The sequence below is a fragment of the Equus caballus genome, chromosome 1, assembly GCF_041296265.1.
Source record: "Equus caballus isolate H_3958 breed thoroughbred chromosome 1, TB-T2T, whole genome shotgun sequence".
Taxonomy (NCBI): Eukaryota; Metazoa; Chordata; class Mammalia; order Perissodactyla; family Equidae; genus Equus; species Equus caballus.
In genome coordinates this window covers 10,404,464-10,425,010 of record NC_091684.1, presented here as the reverse complement: position 1 = coordinate 10,425,010, position 20,547 = coordinate 10,404,464, and the positions used below count along the sequence as shown (strand labels likewise).

General features: G+C 47.1%; 1 long non-coding RNA gene across 2 annotated transcripts in view; it reads left to right on the top strand.

The window, feature by feature from the left end:
- The first annotated feature begins 4,831 nt into the window (after positions 1-4,831).
- LOC102147519 (uncharacterized) overlaps positions 4,832-20,547 on the top strand; it is a 107,629-nt gene continuing 91,913 nt past the window's right edge. Inside the window, exon 1 of one of the 2 annotated variants that reach the window (XR_002806936.2) lies at positions 4,832-4,921. This is a non-coding gene — a long non-coding RNA (uncharacterized lncRNA). The remainder of the gene's footprint in view (positions 4,922-20,547) is intronic. The other variant, XR_002806934.2, reaches the window with a different exon arrangement.

The window sequence follows — 20,547 nt, the reverse complement described above, 5'->3', positions numbered from 1 at the left end:
TTCACAGTGTCCACGCCAGACGTGGTGTCAGTTTAACCCAATTGCCCAGATCCTGTGGCCACAGCTTGGCTGTCTGAGAACAAATCAGGACATGAAGCCGCCAGCTGAAAGTAACGAGTTGCTTCTATTAACCTGCCAACGATTGGACTTGACATGAAGAATGGATCTCAACCTCCCACTTGTGTCATGGATCGGATAAGTTCAATTTGCCTGAAGTTACGCAGGGTGGGAATTTTACGACCGTATCTGTCACGACAATCTTCTGCTCCGCCTGCTGACGTGTTTCTGGAGAAGCTCGGAACTACAGGGCCAAGTCTCTGCTTTGTCAGAGCTCCTGAATTCTCAGACGTACCGAGACACGGCTATTCCCGCATTGGAGTGGTCCTGTCCTGGCGCTGGTTGGAGAACCACTCAGAGTGATCTGGGGGGGTGGTTTCCTTAGTCTCAAGGCCTGTGGATTGGTCCTTTCCTGTAGGCTGGAACTTTGAGGCCAAATCTACCCTTAAAACCCCATTTAATGGTATTCAGTGCAAACCGGGGTTCAATTCAGGAGAATAGTAGGCTTCTTTTGTAGGGAAGGGGTGAATGGAAAAAAGTCTTAGTTTTAAGATTTGTTTTTTCTGGTTGCTAGTAAGAGCAGCTCACTCCACACTAGAGTAAATAAAAATGGGATCGTGTTACAACACAAGGGCCTTATAAGTGATTCACAGTTACATGAATTATTGGGGGGCCTCAAGAGGGAGGAGAAGAGGAATTGGAAAGTGTCATGAGCTGAGGCTGCCATCTTTTCAGCTTTTCTCTCTTTTACCTCACGGCTGAAGATGGCTCTCCCATAGTCCGGGCAGTTGACATGTCTCCATTCTTGCCAGTCTCAGGGACCAAGACTAACACATCCAAGCTTCAATTCTACACTCCATCTCAAGGCCAGCCATGCATGGGCCGGGTGGAGTTAAGCATTACCAACAAGGCTGCTGGGGCCGCTCCCCTTGGGCTGGGAGAAGTAGCTCTCAGAGAAAGGGGTTTTTACTGAGTCTGGGAGATCCCTGTTTCAGTTAGCTCTTGCTGTGTAGGAAGCTAGCCCAAAACTTAGTAGGTTGAAATGCTAACCACTTAATTACTCCTCATGCTTCTGTGGGTTGAGAATTTGGATAGGGTGCAGCAGGGTCGGCCTGCCTCTGTTCCACTTGACATCTGCTGGGGCTGGAAGGCCATAATGGCTTCTTCGCTCACATGTCTGGAGGCTCAGCTAGAAAGGCTCTGGGGCCTGGGGCTGCCACAGGTCGACTGGAGTTGTATCTGAGGCTCGCTGTCGCCTTGGTGCTGGATTTCTTACATAGAAGTGCAGGGCTCCCAAGAGGCAAAAAGCAGAAACTTCCAAACCTGTGGGCTTAGGCTCAGAACTGGCACTTTGTCACTTCTGCTGCATTCTATAGGTTAGACCAGTTGCAGGCTTAGCCCAGATTCAAGGGGAGCAAGCTACACAAAGGTATGGATACTGGGAGGTGAGGTTCATTGGGGGTCACCAGGATAACCCAAGGGCGACGATCAGGTCGACTTTATATAATTAACCAGCTGCTCCAAGGAGGCGTACATATACTAAATACATCAAAGTTAGCTAACCTCATTGACGGTGGAGATCAGCACTAAACTGCCAGCGCCTTGTCCTCAGCCCAGAAGGCAAATCTTCACTTTGAAACACACCCATGAAATGACACTGAGTTACTTCTTGTCGACTCCTCTGGAATCCTGCCTAGGCCTTCACACTTGTTGGTAGACTATTCCATTACTTCCTAAATGGCCTCCCCCTTCCCGTGTGTCTTTGTTGTAATCTCTGTGCTACCTCACTGCAGGGCTAATCTTTCTAAAATGGTGCTTTCATTGTGTCACTCTCCTGCCCTCAAACTTTCAATGATTTCCTTTTATCTACCAATAAAACCCTGACCAGGCCTTCAGTGCTTTCTGTAGTCTGGCCCAGCCAACTGCTCCAAAGTTACAGCCTACTGTGCTCCGACTCAGAACTGGTCTTCTGGCCACTGTAGGTTTCCCTCTGGCCCTTGTTCTGCTCTGCCTCTTTGTCTCCCGGTCCCTTTACCTGGGAAGTCCTCCCTTTGTCACCGGCGTCCACTTCAGCCCTTCCTGCAAGACTGTGGGTCCTTCCTTTCCCTGCCACCCCAGGCCACAAGGATCTCTCCTTTTATAGTGCTCTCAAGAGGATCCCTAGATTTTAGCATAATTATATTCAATTCGAGAGTTAGAAGGAATTTAGGACAGGTAACTGAGTCTAACCTTCCACCGAATTAGGAATCTCTTCTTCGGGCAGAAGGGGATGGGCAGCCTATGTAAACGCGTGAGCCCTGGAGTTAGACTAGCAGGACTGGATCTTGACACCGTCAGTTACCAGCCGAAATCCTTCATTTTCTGTTTTGAAATTGGGGATCATAGTACATCCTTAGAAGAGTAAATAAATCTATGCCTGTCGAGCACATAGCAAGAGCTTGGGGAAAAGTAAACACTGAAACACAGGCCACTGTCGTCATCTGTCTCATCTGCCTCCAGCCTCTACTTGAGGAATATGAGGGCATCTCATATTTTGTAAAAGCTCATTCCTTAGTTTGGTAGCCCAAACTCTTAGAAAGTTCTTTCTTTATGGAGCTGCAGTTTATCAGTTTCTACCTTGAAATCGTTGGTCCTTGCTTTGTCCTCTAGAATGACACAGAAATCTGGACAATCTCTTTTCTGAAAGATAGTCTCTCAAATATTGAAGGCAGGGATTATGTTCCCACAAAATCTATTCTCTAGGTTCAACTCTTGTTTCCCTCCACAATTCCTCAAATGAGTGCTTTCAAGATCCTTGGTCTTTGAGCAAAACATTGTCCAGAACAGACTGTCCTCTCTACCCTGCCACTTATTCCCTTGGGATTTAAAGCTTACACATCTATTTTCAGCTGCCAACAGAACCCATCCACACACTAGGTGCTCCTTGATGACCAGCATCCCCCCACAAAAAAGGAAGTGTTAATTTTAGAACACAGTGTAAAGGGCACATGGTCCACCTATCCTCTGGGAATTCTAAATTCTACTTTTTGTATCATGTTACATCATCAGAAAGTCACATGCCCAAGTCACATTAGCATCTGCTCTTGTAGAATGGCCCTTCTGAATTATGTTGAAAATCTATCTCTTGTTGTTTTTCATATGAAAAGCAACGTTATCAGATCCTGTTAGTGCTTTCTCTACAACCATTTGTTGTCGTTTTCTTCTCTTTGCGCCTCCAGATCTGCTCCTCACCTCTCTCTACCCTGCCATGTGCCCCAGGAGGCTGCCTGTGTGGACTGCATCAAAGGGGCTGCCTCTGGCTTCCGGTTGGGTGCAGTGGGGAGCCCCAGCAGGAGATTGGAGGGTGGAGGAGAGTGAGCTCCATTTAGGCAAGGTTGCGTTGGGCTGGCGGCACCCATCTACAGTCTCTTCCAGCCCAGGAGGGTAAATCGCCCCCACTACCTCCCCTGGGGTAGTGCATTACTGCTCGTGGCTTCCTGCACTCTGCTCGCACCTTTGTAAGTAATCTCTTCATTAAACTCTCTGCAAATCATCCCAAACTTAGTGTACCTCAGAAGCCACAGGTACCCTCGCTGAGGATGTTGCTGTGACATGCTCTGTGCTCCCTGTGCGAGGTCCCATCTGATAGATTCCTTTCATAATTTAGTACCAAGATAAAAATGGGTCGTCTCTCTGTGGGCAGAGACGAAGCCAACCATGCTTCCCTTCTTGCCTTGGCTGCTGAGAAGCTCAGGGTCAAATTTAATGCTCGCTCTTAGAAACTTTTCTGGTTAGCATATTCATTTCTTCTTCCTTTTCATGGTTTTGATTATTTGATTCTATTTTTAATAACTTTATTTCACATACATTCTAAAGTTGTCTCAGATAGATAGGTAGACAGACAGACATGTAAAATTTAAAAAGATGAGACATTGTGAAGAGGACGGGCCTGGGTGCTGGAGCCTTCCCACGTTCACCACCAGCCTTTGGAGGCTGGGACAGGCAGAGGGACCAGGACTCTGGCTTTGGGTGTTCACCTCACCACAGGTTCATCTATTATCATCACGGCACATGCTGTGTCCTTGTTCACAAGGCTACCACGGAAGATCTGTGACATCCCCGTGCCATTTCTGTATTTTTCCCTGATCTACTTGTCTGGTTACCCTGTGTAAAAAAGTATTTGTTTGGAGTGAATTCTTGAGTGAATTCATGTAGATTCCTGGTAATGTATGCTTTGTTTTGTTTGTTTCAGTTCAGACAAGCCATCTGTTTATTAAGCCATATAAGAATTTTAGGAAGGTGTAAATTCAAGTTCATCAACCCAGAGTTTCTAGGATACAATTTTATTTGAAAGTGGCAGTGCTATTTGTCCCTCTCCAGGTGTCCAGTTTTAACCTGGTTTCCAATGAATGCTGACAGTTGTCCTCAGATTAAATCCGCAAATTCTTTTTCTGTCCCATGACGTATTTATTTGGGCTTAAAGGCTTGAACCAGTTTGAGTGATCCTGAGCTTTTATACAATCTTCTCACCTATGTTGGGCCTCAGTTTCTTGTTGACCTTGAGTATTCTACCATTTGCTTTTTGAAGATCATCTTTTCTTTCAAGATGAGAGGTGTCATATTTTCCATCTTACCCAAGGGATGCGACTATATGCCTTTCCTCCTTTGGGTTCCAAATAGAGCTAAAACCACATGTGCCAGCTTCTTTCTTTTGAGAGGAATTCTTTCTATGAGTGGGGGGCATGAGAATGGGCCCCATTGATGGAGAGACTAGATGAATTCCATGTTTCTAGGCAACTCCAGGAGTCGGCAGACCTCCACGCTGCTGTCCTGCCTGTTCCATCAGCACCACCCACTTCTCTTTAGTGACCTGGCAAGGGTTCTTGTAAGTTCAGGACGTAGTTTTTTGCATCTTTTTTAAGTTTCAGTTTCTCCCACAGCCTCCTGTAGAGCCGCAGTAGGTATTTTTTGGTTTTTGTTACATTTTTTCCCCCTTTCTCTTTGGGAACAATTTGATTGCTTAATTAGAACTGACTTCAGAGCTTCTCACACATCTTGAACAGGATGTCGAGCTCAGCTTTTCTGAGAACTTTTTGAGCTCTATTTTAATAGGCTTTAGGCCAGTGGTTCTCAATTTGGGCTGTCAATTGGAATCAGGTGGAGCTCTTTAAAAAATAATGCCCAGTACCTTGGCTCCATCTCCAGAGGTTTTGAATTATTTGGTCTGGGGTGTGGCCTGGGCATCCACATTTTTAAAACTTCCTCAAGTGACTCTAGTATGCCACCAGGCTTAAGAACCACTGGTCTAGGACTCCAGGTCACGATTCTGAACTGAGTGTCATGTGACTGGTGTAGAGCCATCAATTCTGAGAAAAGATGGTGGGACAGCTGGTCCATTGGGATCTGGCTGCACTCCAGAGGCTGTCTTCTCTCTGCTGCTGTCCACTTGTTGGAACTTAGAACGCCCATGGGAGTGTTGTGCAAGTGAGCGTGGGTGCTGCTGCTGCAAAGCAATGAGGAGCACCAGTCTTCACGACATCTCTGAGGCTCTGTAGCGTTCCTGTCTTTTCTGGAGGGAATCCACACTGGCCATCTTATCCTATTTTATCTCATCTTATCGTCTTATGTCTGCCTCCTCTGTGGCGTAATTCATAATAAGAGATTTTCTAAGTTACTTTCAATATTGACTAAAGCAATTCCATCATCACAAAACCATGTAAGGGGCTGCTGGGTAGAAGTGATGAGAAACTAGCTCTTCTAGACTCTTCTTTCCCTGGAGATGATGGGATCTTGTTGTCTTGAGGCCCCACTCATCTCTGAAGGTCTGATTTGGGGAGCTACTGTGACTCATTTCAGCTGGCAATGCAATCCAGTTAGGGAGGTGAAATTGCAGAGTGACTTTGCAGTCAGTCCAACCTGGCCTCGAATCCTGGCTCTGCTGCCTGCTGGCCATGTGGTGCTGGGCAAGTCGCTCAGTTTCACTGAGTCTCAGTTTTCTTATCTGAAATGTGAGGAGGAATAATGGTGCCCACCTCTTGTGAGGGTTACAGGAGGTGGCACGTAGTGCTTCATCATCTCTAGCACAGGGTAAGTATTCAGTAAATCAAGAAATGGCAGTTGGGGGGCACACCTGGGGTGCACATGCATAGAGAACACAGCGAGAAGGTGGCCATCTGTAAGCCAAGGAGAGAGGCCTCAGGAGACACCAATCTGCCAACACCTCGATCTTAGTCTTCTAGCCTCCAGAACTGTGAGAGAATAAATTTGTTTTTTTTTTTTGAAAGTGATGGTTATCACTAACAAAGTTTATTATTAATACTGACTTTCTTATTAATCATTATGGTGAGCAAACAATTTACTTTTTGTATGTTGACATATTGACTTGGTTGTATGTCTTGTGTTATCCCATAATACTTGAAGTGCAAGTCAGCTCTTTCCTTTGCTGATACACTTACCGTGGCACCGTTCCGGGGGCACCATGCTGCACTGTGTCCTGATACGTGGATGTGCCGTAATCATTTAGCCAGTGGGGATTTCTGGGGGTTTAGCTCATTTCCAGTTTTTCCTGCTTTAAATAATGCTTGGATGAGTACACTTGTATGTGAGCCTTTGTGTGACATTTCTCATCATTTCCTTGGGAAACAGTCCTAGAAGAGGGGGATCACGGGGTCAGAGGGATGGACATCGCTAATTGTTCTCCAGAAGTAAGAAGAGATACAGCTGCCATTTGAGAGCTTTCCTCTGTCAGGCTTCATATCCAGTACTTCATATCCTTTAACTTCCCCCAGTAGGACGAAGTGGTTCCATCACCACTTCCCATTTCACTGATGAGAAAACTGAGGGTCAGAAGGTTAAGTCCTTTGCATGAGGTCACACAGCTAGTAAGTGATGGAGCCAGGATCTGACGCAGTTCTGTCAGCCTCCAGTTCCAGAACATTCTACTTGTAGTCCCATCTGTGTGTATGAAAGGGCTCATCCCCACCCTCATCCTTTGATGACACTGGACGTTGTTTGCCTCCAAGGGTCTTCAAGGCTGTTTCACTTCCTTAACAGGAGGTGGTAGGGACTTTGGACCAGAGATGGGGCTCCTGTCTGGCTTCCCCTGGGGGAGATGAGAGCGGCTTTGCTGAGCAGGCCAGGGGAGGAGGGGGAGAGATTGGAGCTGGGGCCGGGCCCATGTGGAGGGGAAGCCCAGGAGCTCTTTCCTGAGCCTCAGCGTTCACTCCGCTGAGCGGCCTGGGTCCGCGGCACTGAAGAAAATGGCAAGGAAATGGGAAGACTGGCTAGTTCCTCCAGGAATCCGCCCAAGACCACGGAGACCCCACACCACGAGGAGGGACTCAGCCTTCAGTGCCCCCTGACTCCCCCACCAATTAGGCTTCCTGACCTGACAATTAGAGCTGTCGGGGCTGCCCACTGCCTGACATGTGGAGGGAAGGGACCTCTGGTGTGGCCGAGGATCAAAGTAAAGAACCCAAGCTTGTATTATTTTCAAACCACTTTAAATTTTTTCTGAGAGTAGCTTCAGGCAAAGGGGAAGGAAATGTTTTCATAGATCTGCCGGACATTTGGGGACTTGGAATTTCTTTGGAATTCGCAGAGAAGATAGCATTTTATGGTGTCCTGTCCCCTCTGGGTCTTTGTGTTTATGCTGGTTCCCATTCGCTTTCCTCTATGTAGCAAGTTCAGCATCTGATGGGTTAACTGCATAGATGCTACTAACAAAATTATGCCAGATGATGTCCCAGCTATGAAACCCCTCGGTCCATACGTAGTGCTACCTGTGGACGAGATGCCTAGTTTGTCTTTGCAGAGTCCAAACAACGCTAATTTTGAGAATCCCAGAGTGGAGTGAGAGGGTGCTGGTGTGTGCACAGTGGGGAAAGGTACGGAGGACGTGGGCGAACCAAGCTGGGTTCAGCAGCTCCAAAGCATTTCCAGAAGGCATCTGACATTTCTTCCTAAGGAACAGATTGACTATGGTCCCTTATGAATCTTAAATGTCTGAACTGAAATAAATATTTGTTGACCTAATAGAAAAGAAACCCACAATTATTTGGATAGAGAAAAAGTCTTTGATGCTATGAAAAGGGGAGGCCTTGGTAGGTGTCCCCCAGTTCGTTCACATCCCCCTGTCTGAGCCCCCACCCTGTTCACCTTCCCCCTTCTCGAAAACCCATTTGTAACCATTACTCGGGTGTCATGTTTGGTGATGAAGTGCGTTCTCGCCCTTTACTTTGGAGGCTGCGTGCTGGAGCAGGCCTGGCCGCCGAGGTGAGAGGAGGTTCGGCCTCTCTCTGCCCGAGGCCCATGAATCATGTCAGGCTGGCTGGTAACCTGAGCCCAACTCGCCCCTCGCCACAGACCTCCATGACACTCCTTCCAACTTAATTTCAGCCTAAGGGATGCTTTTAAGAAGATTTTAGAGCGCGAAAACATCTCCTCAAAAGAATTGTAGTTACATTAAAAACTAATTATCAGAGCTTAGGGGTATAGATCCGCTGCCATATTTTACGCAGAGAGCAATTCATCTCCCAGACCCTGAAATATCGTTACATAATAGGTTAAGGACACCAACCCAAGGGATGTTGGGAAAAGGCAGTAAAATCACCAGATGCCTGGAGATGATGAGCACTATGATTATGATCAAACAGCTCTGCCCTCCTGCTAGAGCAGGGTCTAACCTAACAGGATTTTACAGTGACACATCCTAAAGGAGCCCGTGCATAAAAGCGTGGGTAAGTGTGGCTCATGTGGGGCCCTCAGGTGAAATGTGATATTTATCTTTGAAAGACTTGGCTTTTTTGGCACAAAGAATCAGCCGTTACAGTGAGAGAAAGAGTGATGAGGTGTTCCCAACTGCCATAAGTGGAGGAGAGGACTCGCTGTGAACAGGATGGTGCCACGCGTTCTTATGTGTTAGTTTATCTGAGCCTCACAACAAACTAATTAGGGTGAGTATTATTATTTATTGCTATTTCACAGATGAGGAGACAGCGCAAATCTGTTGGGATGTTTTTGGTTGTACATTATAGGAAACCCAACTCAAATTGGCATAAACAGTGATTTATTATTTCAAGTAACTGAAAGATCCAGAGTTGTTGGCAGGCCTTGGGCAAAGAGTCAACAGTGTTACGTGAGACCCAGTTTCTTTCCATGTGTGTACTCTGCCTTCTAGAGCGTCCACTTCTTTCTAAGGCTGATTCCCTTCAGGGATCCAACGTGGCTGCCTGCAGCTCCCAGGACTCTGTGCTTCCTTGTTCACATCCAATGGGATGTTTCTGTCCCGGCATTCCCTTCAAGAGTCCTGGGGTTCCCTCTGATAGGACTAGCTTGGGTCACCTGGCCATGGCTGAAAGGATGACATGCCCTGGGGGATGGAATGAATTGACTGACTTACATCACTTTTTCTACCCCAGGAGCTGGCATTAGGGTCAGTGTTCTTGGATCCATTAGGAGCCCAAAATGGAAGCCTAGGGGAATGGAGACAGCCCCAGATGTCCACCAGGGACAGGGGCATCAAGTAACTCGTCCATGGTTCACACAGGTAATTAGTGACAAAGCCTGAATTTGAACTCAGGCAGCCTTACTCAGCCCTTTCTCTGAGCCATGGTCCTTCCAGCATTCTCTGACTCTTGCAGGCTTGTAATGAATATCCTTCACACATCTCTTATGGTTTCTTCACTAAGAATGTCACTCTGCATCTAAGTGATGCTAACCTTTGGCAAACAATAATTCCAGAAAACTATGAGATGTATTACCTTACGACATGAAATGGTAGAAAGGGCACTGGATTAAGAATTGGCACTTGAGGGGTCAGCCCTGTGGCTGAGTGGTTAAGTTCACATGCTCCACTTCGGTGGCCTGGGGTTCACTGGTTTCGATCCTGGGTGTGGACCTACATGCTGCTGACCAGGCCATGCTGTGGTGGCAACCCACATAGAAGAACTAGAATGACCTACAACTAGGATATACAACTATGTACTGGGGCTTTGGAGAGAGGAAAAAGAGAGGAAGATTGGCAACACTTGTTAGCTCAGGGCCAATCTTCCTCACCAAAAAAAAAAAAAGAAAAGAAAAAAAAGAACTGGCACTTGATCACCCTATTAACCTTGGAAAGTTCACCTCACCTCGAAGGGCTTCTGTTTTCCTCATTGATAACTGAGGGGTAATGTCTCCCCTTAAGTACCTGGCTGAGTTGTTCCAGGATTCAAACAAGAGAGTGCTATTTGAAAGAGTCTGAAAAGCAGTAAATGTTTGTGTGCTCGTAAATTATTATCACACATGGGATCATCATCTCTTTTGTTCTAAATATGAGAAACCGACACTATGGAAGGGTCTCTTGTAAGCCTCAGACACATACTCTACTTCAACAAAGTTTTTCATTGATACAGCCCATCGATATCTCCCAAACAGAAAATCAGCCAATCTTCAGGGATGTTTCATGAAATCCACACCAAAGTGGCAGGAGGTGCGTTCATAAGAAGCTTTTAGTTGCCACTTATTGAGGTGTGATGATTATATATGTAAATATTATTCTACTTTTAATTAAACTGCAGCCTTGTTGAAATGAAGGGTAGAAAGATCCTGAGCGGCTCCCTTTCCAGATGCCACACACCTCGGAGGTAGAAGACACTCTGTGGAGACCAGGGGCATCAGCTGGACCGTAGCAATGAGACCTCTGTCCTCTCCCACCCCGGTCGCTAGCCTTCTCTGAGGCTCCATGACGAATGGGTACAGGCAAACGAAGCCCACTCTTACAACCAAATGAAGGCATCACCTGAGGATGTCACAGTGATTCTCAAATGGATGGTTTTAAGGATACCTGCGACCTTTTAGAAAGAACATCATCACTGGGTGTGTTCTCTCACCTGTGTTTTTCTTGGTTGTTGTTTTCAATAGGGTGAGCAGAAAGGTGGCTCAGGAGGGGGGCAGTGGTATCCTTCCTTCCCTCCTTGCTTGCTCCCTTTGTTTGTTCCATGATGATTTATTGAGGACCTCCTATGTCCCAGGCACTGGACTAGGCACCAGGGATGTGGTGGGAACAAAACAGAGAACGCCCCTGTCCTCCGAGGGCTTATGGGCGGCTGCATTGCACGTCCTTATCTCAGGAAGGAGTTAGAGCAGGCCTCCCTGGGACCCCTGGGGCAACATGGAGCACTGCAGGTTGATTTATACCCCTACTTGAAGAGGGGCCATTCAGGGCCTGGGTGGGCAAGGCCGCTGGAGGTTTGCTGGGGCTCTGACCTGTTTGATCCAGGTGTTGGGTGAGGGCACGGGTGACCTGTCCTCTGTGCTCCAGCCACACCTAGCTTCACGCAGCCACACTTCTCTCACCTCTGAGCTTTGCACACGTTCTTCCTCTGCCTGGAACGTGACTCCCATTCCACCCCATCCACCTGCCTGTCCCACTCCTGCTCATCCTTCAAATGTAGGGTTATATGCTGCGTTTTTTGAGAAACTTCCCCCAAATCCTCAAGTCTGTGTTAGGTGTCCCCATTGAATCTTGCTGTGTCTCCTTTATCATTGTACTTACGTGTGTGCTTATTTAGCTGCCTGCTGCCCTACTAGGCTCTAACTTCTAGCCCAACTTGGTTACCACTCTCTCCCAGGATCTAGCACATGGCCCGACATGGTTTGGGGTCTTGATAAGTATTTGCGGGTTGATAAGCAGGTTCTTACCTTCTTCATCATAAGACCCAGGGTACTTTCTAATCCCCATTTCTCGTTTGACCTCTTGTTGGCAATTAACATGTGTAAGAACTTCTTCTTGAAACTTTCCTCCCTGGTTTCTGAACCATTGTTGTCCACTGGTTTTCCTCCTAGCCCTGGACTCGTCTGTCTCAGCCTCCTCTGAGTCCACTGACAATGGACATTTGTTCATGGGCCCCTGAGCACTGATTCCCCTCTCCCCCTCTCCCAGCTCTAATTTTCTTGGATTCTTGTGGTTCAGGAAAGCTGATACCACCCCAGGTTCTATGGATGGAGCCTGTGACCTAGATTAGGCAAATTGGCACATCCCATGCCCCTGGCCGGGGTTACTGGTTCAGAAGCGGGCACCCATCTGAGCCAGTCCAAATGGGAGCAAGCTTGGGACCTGTGCTTGGGCAGAGATACGCTCTCTTTTCTGAGGAAATCTGTTGCTCTGGCAGCCAGCCTTATGATGAAGATGACACTGAGGAAAGCTGAGCAGAGATGGAGAGAAAACGGGTCTCTGTAGACCTGGCTGTGCCCTTGGATGAAGCCTTGGCCCAGGCCAGAGACTATCCCTGGAGTTTCCAATGTCATGGATTTCTGGCATTGTTTGAGTTGACCATTCTGTTACTTGCAACCAAAAGCATCCTTAGCAATGTGCATTCCTCTTCCATCCCTTGGAGGTCGGTGCTCCAGAGGGTGTAATCCTCGGCTCTTCTCTTCTCACTTCCGTGCCTGCCCATGGTTCTCATCTATGACTTAAATTAGACTTGACGTCTCCAACTCAGACCCCTCTCTTGAGTTCTCTACCTATAGATCCCGATGCCTTCTGGACATTTCCACTTGGACATCTGGGTGGCACCACTATCCTAACACATCCCAAGATGAAAGGAATTCTTCACCTTGCAAGCTCCTTCTCCTCTCATCTTTTCTTCTTGCTGATTGGCATTGCCACCCACCTGGTTACACTAGCAGGAACCTGGGTGAGTCCTTGTCCCCTCTTTCTCCCTCACTTCTTACCCTGTCCATCAAATTATTCACTGAGTTTGGCCAGGTCCCCTTGGCTTTGGTTATCTCTCCAAAGCATTGGCTTCCATCCATCCTCACTGCTGACTCTGCTCACAGCACCACATGGCTGGACCTTCTCAACAGCCCTACCTCTAATCTCATGCCATCCGTCTCAGAGCCAGAGGGCCCTTCCAGAGTAAGGTACAGTGTCCCTCCCCTGCTTAAAATCTTTAGTGACTCCTTACCATCCAGAGAGTCAACAAGGTCGCTCATGATGTGACCCTGACCCAGCTCCAGGTTCCCTTCCCACTTCTTCCTCCCATATCCTGGCTATATCGACAAGCCACATTGTTTCCAGCAAGTCCTGCTCTCCATTACCTCTGCACACGAGTCTTTGCCTGTGCTGTCCCCTTTGTCTGGAATGTCCTTCCTCTCCTCGTCTCCTTTTCCTCCCTTGGTTGCCTTTAGTTTGACCTTCAGAACTGTTTCCTTCCAGTGCCTCTCCAGGTCCCTGCTCTGCTTTGGTCTGGTGCTTTTCCCAAGGGCTCTCCATCGTGCCTGAAGCACCCCTCCGGCTGCAGTGTACACTCAGTGTGCTGGAGCCGACTCACATCAGCTCGCTGCAGCTGGTACCAGCTTATACCAACTGTGAGAGCCGGTACTGGGCATCTTTGCCCAGCTCCAAGTCCACTGCCCTTACATGGACAGCGAGGAGTTGGCATGGCGGAAGAATTCACACCCCAGGACTCTGGGAGCGCTACAAATCTGGGCGTTTCTGCTTGGCTGCTTTTCCCACAGAGCCAGTTTACCAGCAGAGCACTGGGCATAACCACCTGCCGACTCGCCTGCTTCCCTCTCTAGCCTGTAAGATCCTTGGGGGCAGCCCCAGTGGCCCTCCCACCCTCCGCCCACAGCACCGTGTAGGCTGCTGCCGGAGCACATGGAGGCTGGAAGGCTACGCTTTCCTTCCTTCAGGTTCTGCAGACCCAGCAGTGATTTCTGACTATGTGTCTATTCTGACACACCGTCTGGAGTCCCTTGGTGATCCCTGAGGTGTAATATCGTCTGTCGATGTGCTCCATCCCAACTGCCATTAGCATCGTCCAGTTTCCCAAAGGGGACGCATTTCCAAAGAAGTGTATCCTTTTGTTTCCAAAGGAGACAGTTTAGTGTGAACACTTTTCCATTCCTCAGGGATGTGCTATTTGAGCAGAAACAAAGAGAATTAACAGAAAGAGTATTAATTAAACAGTCCATCTGGGATCAATGTTTTCTTAAGAGGCAGCATAATTGAATGGGTAAAAAATAACCTTGGAAAATCGTTTTGTTTCTTTTTTTGGTCTGGTGTCACCCCCGACCCATAGAGTGACCAGGGTGAGCGCTTCCTACTTTCCTGCTTTTGGGGAACAACTTCCATTCTCTAAAAACACTTTAATGGGCAAACCTACCAGCTAAAACCTGGTGCTTAAATAATAAATTCGGTTTATTTGCTATAATAACTTAAAATCTTGGTTTAAGGACTCTATAATTTGCATAGAGTTGCCTGTTTATTGAGCAAATACTCTGTGTAGACATTGTAATAGGGCAGCAGATACAATTTAATAAGACTCGATCCTTTTTCCAGGGGACTTGTGGTCCAGTCCAGTAGGCAGCACGTGTCAGTATCTGTGGTTGAGGAGAGTAGTAAGTGCTTATCAAGGAGCCGCACGTAAATGAAGTGCAGGGAGGCTGTGGCTGTTAATTCACTCAGCGCATGTTTGTTGAGTGCCCCCCACGTGCCAGGCTCAAGGCTGGGCTCCGGGATATGGTGCTGGACTCACAGCTGAGAGAAGGGGCAGGTAAATAAATAATTACAAAAGGGACTGATGTATGCTAAAATAGAGGCACTAACTCAGTGCTCTGAGAAGTAATTCTTGCAAGGTTTCTGGGAATCAAGGAGGCTTCTCATAGGAGGTGACCATTGATCTGGGATGTGAATAGAGGTCTAAGAAAGGTGCTGCCATAAAGCAACCAAAGAGAAGAGAAGGAAGGAAGGGAAACACTCTCTAAGCAAGTGAGCAGCACTGTCTGAGGTGTGGAGGGAAGACTGCGCGAGGAGTGTGGGAACGGTGGCCAGCCTGGGCGACAATGGCTGGTGTGGGGCTCTCTTCCATGAGGCGCCCAGGAGGTGAAGCCATGAGACCCCCACATTTCTGCATCGTCATGGTCATGATTGTCATCGAAGGCTAGAGAGAGGCTCTCCAGGGGTTACTTCTGAGTCTGTGTCCACTGACCTCAGCTGGGAGAACTTACCCCCTTGGTCCTTTGGACTAGCCACTGGGGTTTGTCTGGTGTGTGGACCACCTGTGAGTTTACACCTTTGTCAGCTCAGAGACTCAGATACAAAGCTGAGAACCGGGCGCATTAGGTGGATTTGTGATGCTCCCCGGAGGATTCCGGGCACTTAAAGGAATGAGCAGATTTTGCCAAGACATAAACAAAGCCTTTTCGTTGGTGACAGATGTGCCTGCAGTCTCCCACCAGGGCGGCCTGGCCCGGTTATTGTGCCGACTTACTTGCAGAGAAACCCACTGAGATATCGGAAGCTACAGGGGCAGTGTTGAAGCCTGCGGGGGCCGGCTCGCTCATGTGACCTCAGGGCTGGTGCGGTGGGCAGCAGATGGGCACAGAGGAGGGGGAAGCTGGCTCCACATTAAGCTGAAGCTGAGGATAGCCTGATCCTGTTTAATCAACAAAATTTGTTGAGAACCTACTGTGTTTCAGGCACTGGGTCAGGCTCTGGTGACACAAAGATCACTAAGACATGACCCAGCTCCCAAAGGCACTTGCCATACAAATGGCCACACTGTGACATAATAGTCGAGGTCTCGGCCTCTGAACCCAGGCTCTTCCAAATTGGAATCCTGCCTCTACCACTTACTAACTGCGCGACCTTATGCAAGTTACTGAACCTTTCTGTGCTTAGGTTTCTTCAACTGCGAAACAGGGACAATGAAAGTTCTTACCTTGTAGGGTTGCTGTGGGATGAGTTGATCTAATGTGTGTGAAGTGCTTGGCACTGTTTCGTAGCTGGTGGTCACTAAAGGGATGACTTTATTTCTAGCCCAAGCCCCCTGGAGTAACAGGAGCTGTGACGGTGGTGTATACAAGAAACAGAGGGCTCGTGAGGAGGGAGTGGCGAGGAATTCTTTGCGTTATTTACTTGTCACTTTTCTGCTCAGGCACAGCTAGGTCTTCCGGATTACTTGTTGGTTTATTGGTGGAGCCCAGTCTATTCCTTCCGGATTACTTGTTGGTTTATTGGTGGAGCCCAGTCTATTCCAGTTCAGTTACCGTCAGCACACATTTCCTGACAATGCCTGCGTTTGCTCGCCAAACGTTCCTGCGCCGCCCTGTGTCCCAGGCACTGGGGATGCTGAGCTGGACCTAGTCTTGCTCTCCATCTTTTTACGTCTCGTGTGGGAGCCACACTTGATGACAAACCCCTGTAACGCAGGCTCATGCCTACTGCCGCTGTCTCTGGGCAGCAGTATGGATACTAACAACTGATAACAGCTAACATTTATTAAGTGCTTACTGTATGCCAGGTGCTGTGAAGTGAAGCTCGGGTGGCCTCCCGGGCTTGACCTCATGTCATCCTCGAGGAAACCCTAAGAGATGGGGACCGTGGTCAACCCCATTTTACACCCAGGGAATCTGAGGCTCAGAGAAGTCGAGTGATTTTCTAAAGACACAGAAGCCCACTGTCTGCCATTTGTAGTTGTGTGTATTTATGCTCAGGAGTTCTCATTCCCAGTGTGGAATGGTGTCATTCTCAACAAATCCTCTTGTTGCCTTCAGGAAGCCTTGAGTTAAAGAACCTTTCCAGGGGGCCGGCCCAGTGATGTAGCACTTAAATTCGCATGCTCTGTCTCAGTGGCTTGGGGTTTGCCAGTTTGGATCCCAGGTATGGACCCACACACCACTCATCAAGCCATGCTGTGGCAGCATCCCACATACAAAATGGAGGAAGATTGGCACAGGTGTTAGCTCAGTGACAGTCTTCCTTAAGCAAAAAGAGGAAGATTAGCAACAGATGTTATCTCAGGGCCAATCTTCCTCACCAAAAAAAAAAAAAAGAACCTTTCCAGTTCTTATTATAACTCTCTGTGTGGACCAAATGCCCCCTTGGACTACTGCAGATCTCTGGACTCAGTGTTACTCAGCTATTTAGAAGTTTACTCAATTCCAAAGGTTTGTTTGGTCAATATCTTACCCATACATTTGTTACTACACATACTTGAACTCAATAAAACCATAGTTCTTTAAAAATCTTCTGTGATCCAAGTTTTAGTAAGAAAGGCTCTTCTCGTCTCCAACAAGTGAGGTTTCAAACAAACAATAATGGTATTTCTAAAGTGATATTTGCCTGGCTTGTGACAAGGTCCTGGGAAATCTGAGAGCAATCAGATCTTGGGGTGGGACAGGAGTAAGGACAAGAACTGCTGGCTCAGGACAAAAACAACATCAAACAAACAAAAAAGAAGTGCAGGTGATCCCTGTGGAGGGTGGCAAGGGATGAGGGCAAGACTTGAGTATTTATTTAGTACCTTATGTGTACAGTACTGTACAAGATCTTTGACGTGGGTTATCTATTAGAGTGATTTGTGACAATTAAAGTTTCCTACAAAAAAATTAACTTTGCCACTCTATTCAGAAACATTTCTAGCCTAAGAAAGGAAAGAAATGCTGAAAAACTGTGTAATGCTATGGAGGCGTCACTGGCCTTTCGGCTGAATACGAATTTGGGTTCTTCAGCCGATCTCTGTTTCTTAAAGCAGCAGGTGGCAGAGTTTTCATGGGAAGGGCAGATAGCCAATATGTGAGGTTTTGCAGGCTATACAGGCTCTGTCTCAGCTGCTCAGCTCTGCTGCTGAAGTGTGAAAGCAGCCACAGATGATGCATGAATGATGGGCGTGGGCCTGTGTTTCCATAAAAGGTTATTTACAGATACTGAAATTTGAATTTCATATAATTTTCACATGTCATGAAAAATTCTTTTTTTTTTTATTTTTAAAAAACTTTTTAAAAATGTAAAAACTGGAAAGCATTCTGAGCTCCCAGGACATACAAAAACAGGGGGCAAGCCAGATTTGGCCTGTGGCTGCAGTTTGCGGACCTTTGTCATAAAGAAAAACGCTTTATGCTAAATTGTAGCTGGATAAAAATCATACATGAGCAATAATAAGCCTTAAGGGGAAAAACACGAGCTTCAGAATAGATGTCTTTAACTGTGGCCATCCTAATGACTCCTGGGAAATGGATTGTCATCTATTGATCCAAGTGTGTGGGTGCCATTCCCATGCTGGCTGACCTATTTTCCGATTATTGAGTGGATCAGATGCCAGGTTAGATAGCTTGTTTTCCAAATCCGAGTTCAGGCATATATGCAAATGGGAATTTGAGTACATTTAGGATTTTGATGAGATAGAAAGTTGAACTTGAATCGATCAGACAGTGCTGAGATGCACATTTTAGTGATTCCCTTGATCGTAGCTCTGCCTGCTTAGAAGGCATTAGCTTGTGGTGGGAGCTTGTGACTCAGGTGAGAGCTGCCCATCAACTTTTAAACCACCACATGTACTTCATGGGCTGTTTTTGTTCAAGTTAACCTTCCTGTTCGGACACCAAGATAGCCGACCTGCCACACTCAGTGGGGAGAACCACCCTGAATGGGTTTCTGCCATTACCATCACTTTTCCACTTAGGGAGCACCTACCATTTCCATATCTTGAAAACCAACAGATTTGAAGAAGCTGCAGACTGTGCTGTACAGGGAACCATTATTAAAAAGAAACAAAAATTTAGCAAAGAGGGGTATAGAGGAAGTCGGGGTGGGGGAGGCAGAAAAGGGGGAGACAAGCAAGCAGTTGGAGTTTCTGCTTCCTTGAAGGAAAAAATTGAAGATTAAAAGCATTTTTATCTTCCAGGAAAATCTAATTGGCCTGCCTGATCTGTGAAAAGCCAGCTCGTGGATCACCTAGCACGCCAAATGTCCTGGTTTCCCACAAGCTGCACAATCTTTTTGATGAACAGAGCTTTCTCTTAAGTAAACATTTAAGGCCTAATTGGATCATTGGTGTGGTGTCACAGTAATTAACGCGCAGCTTGGAGCAGTTACATAAATGTCAGTGTGAGCAGCACCGAGTCCTGCCGGGAAGCCAGAGAGGAGGGCCTGTGCGATCCAGCCAATGAGACTCCTGCACAATTGTGCTTGGTGATGAGGAAGAAATAGCAGGAATATCTCCAGGATACATGGTGTATTATACGGAGATTAAAAAAAAAATCTCAACAATGGCTGGCTAGTGATTAGGGCTTTATTATTATGCTTAGCTTAGAATAGATGAAAATGACCCCAAAGAAAGAGTGCAGTGTTCTCATTGATTTTACGTCCTGTTCACTGGTTAAGACTGGAATGCAGAAACCAACTCGAGCTAGTTTCAGCCTAACAAAGGAATTCACCGCAAGGATGCGGGGGTGTCTTGCTGGAACCCAAGGTCAGGACAGCTGGACTGCTGGAAAAGAATGGCCCAGGAATAGGACAGCTTGCTGTGCTCTTCCCACCTCTCCTGTCTCTGTTCCCCGCAGAACCACTGCCTCTCTCTTCTCCCTCTACCTGGAAGCTTTTCTTGTTGGTGTTCTGGTAAAAGTCTAACAACTAGCTTTCTGGGAGAAAGGAAAAGTCTTGATTTGGAGTGTTTGCCAATTTCCATGGTGTAAATACTCCCACCGTGGCCGATTTGTAGCCACCAACTTGAAAGTAGAGTCGGGAAGAGATGCCCAGCAGCACACCATTATATAGTATTTTCACCATACGGGTACAAGGATGTAAGTGACCTTAAGAGCATAGATAATAAGAAACTGTAAAATAATAATAAATGTAATAATAATAGTGTAAAACAGGAAATTATTAGGAAGTGATGAGTTTTGAGTATTCATTACCTTTGTTTTTAATACAACTTAATTGTAAGTTTGTATAACTTCATTTTTGATAATGGCTGTGTTAACAATTTTGGCTCACAAATTCCTCATGCTGCAGGGATCAGCTCTTGTGAGCAGGGACGTACGAGCTTACTCCAGCACGTCCTGGCTTTTTCCTGCTCCATGGCACGGCATAAGGCGGCAGTGCCTACCGAAGCTCCGCTCCCAGAGGGGCTCCCGGACATTCTGGGCCCAAGGCCACACTCCGGGGAGAGCCTGGTCAGGTGTTTATATTTGGTCAATCAGCTCGGGCTGGGGGCCGCCTGGGGGCTCTTCTTTCTGGGAAGAGGCAGGGATGCTGTGTTGCGAGCATTTCCCACAGTCTGTGAGGAGTATTCAGAAAGTAATGTTTGTTCCAGATTTGTGATGTACACAGACACTTGACAGATATTTTCTCATTTTATCTCTGAATTCCGTGACCTGGACATGAATCGTTCCCAGTTTACAATGAGGAAACTGAGGCCCAGAGAGGTTTAGTAACTTGCCTAAGGTCATACTGCTAGTAAATTACAGAGCTGAAATTCATATTCAAGCCCATCCTTAGCCCAAAGTCTTCTTTCCACCAACCAGGTTGTCTCTCACGCAGAGCTATCCTGCAAGATGGGATGGAAGACCCACAGTGAGATATTTCCTGACCGTGTGGAGGAATTGCAACAATCGGGATAGAGAAAAGGTGGTAAGAGAGTTTGAACAAGAGACCTGAGAGCAAAAGCGTGTATTATTTTTACCCAAAAAACCCTCAAACGCTCTGTGGCTGCCTCTCTTCTTTCTTCTAATCTCCAGGGGGCA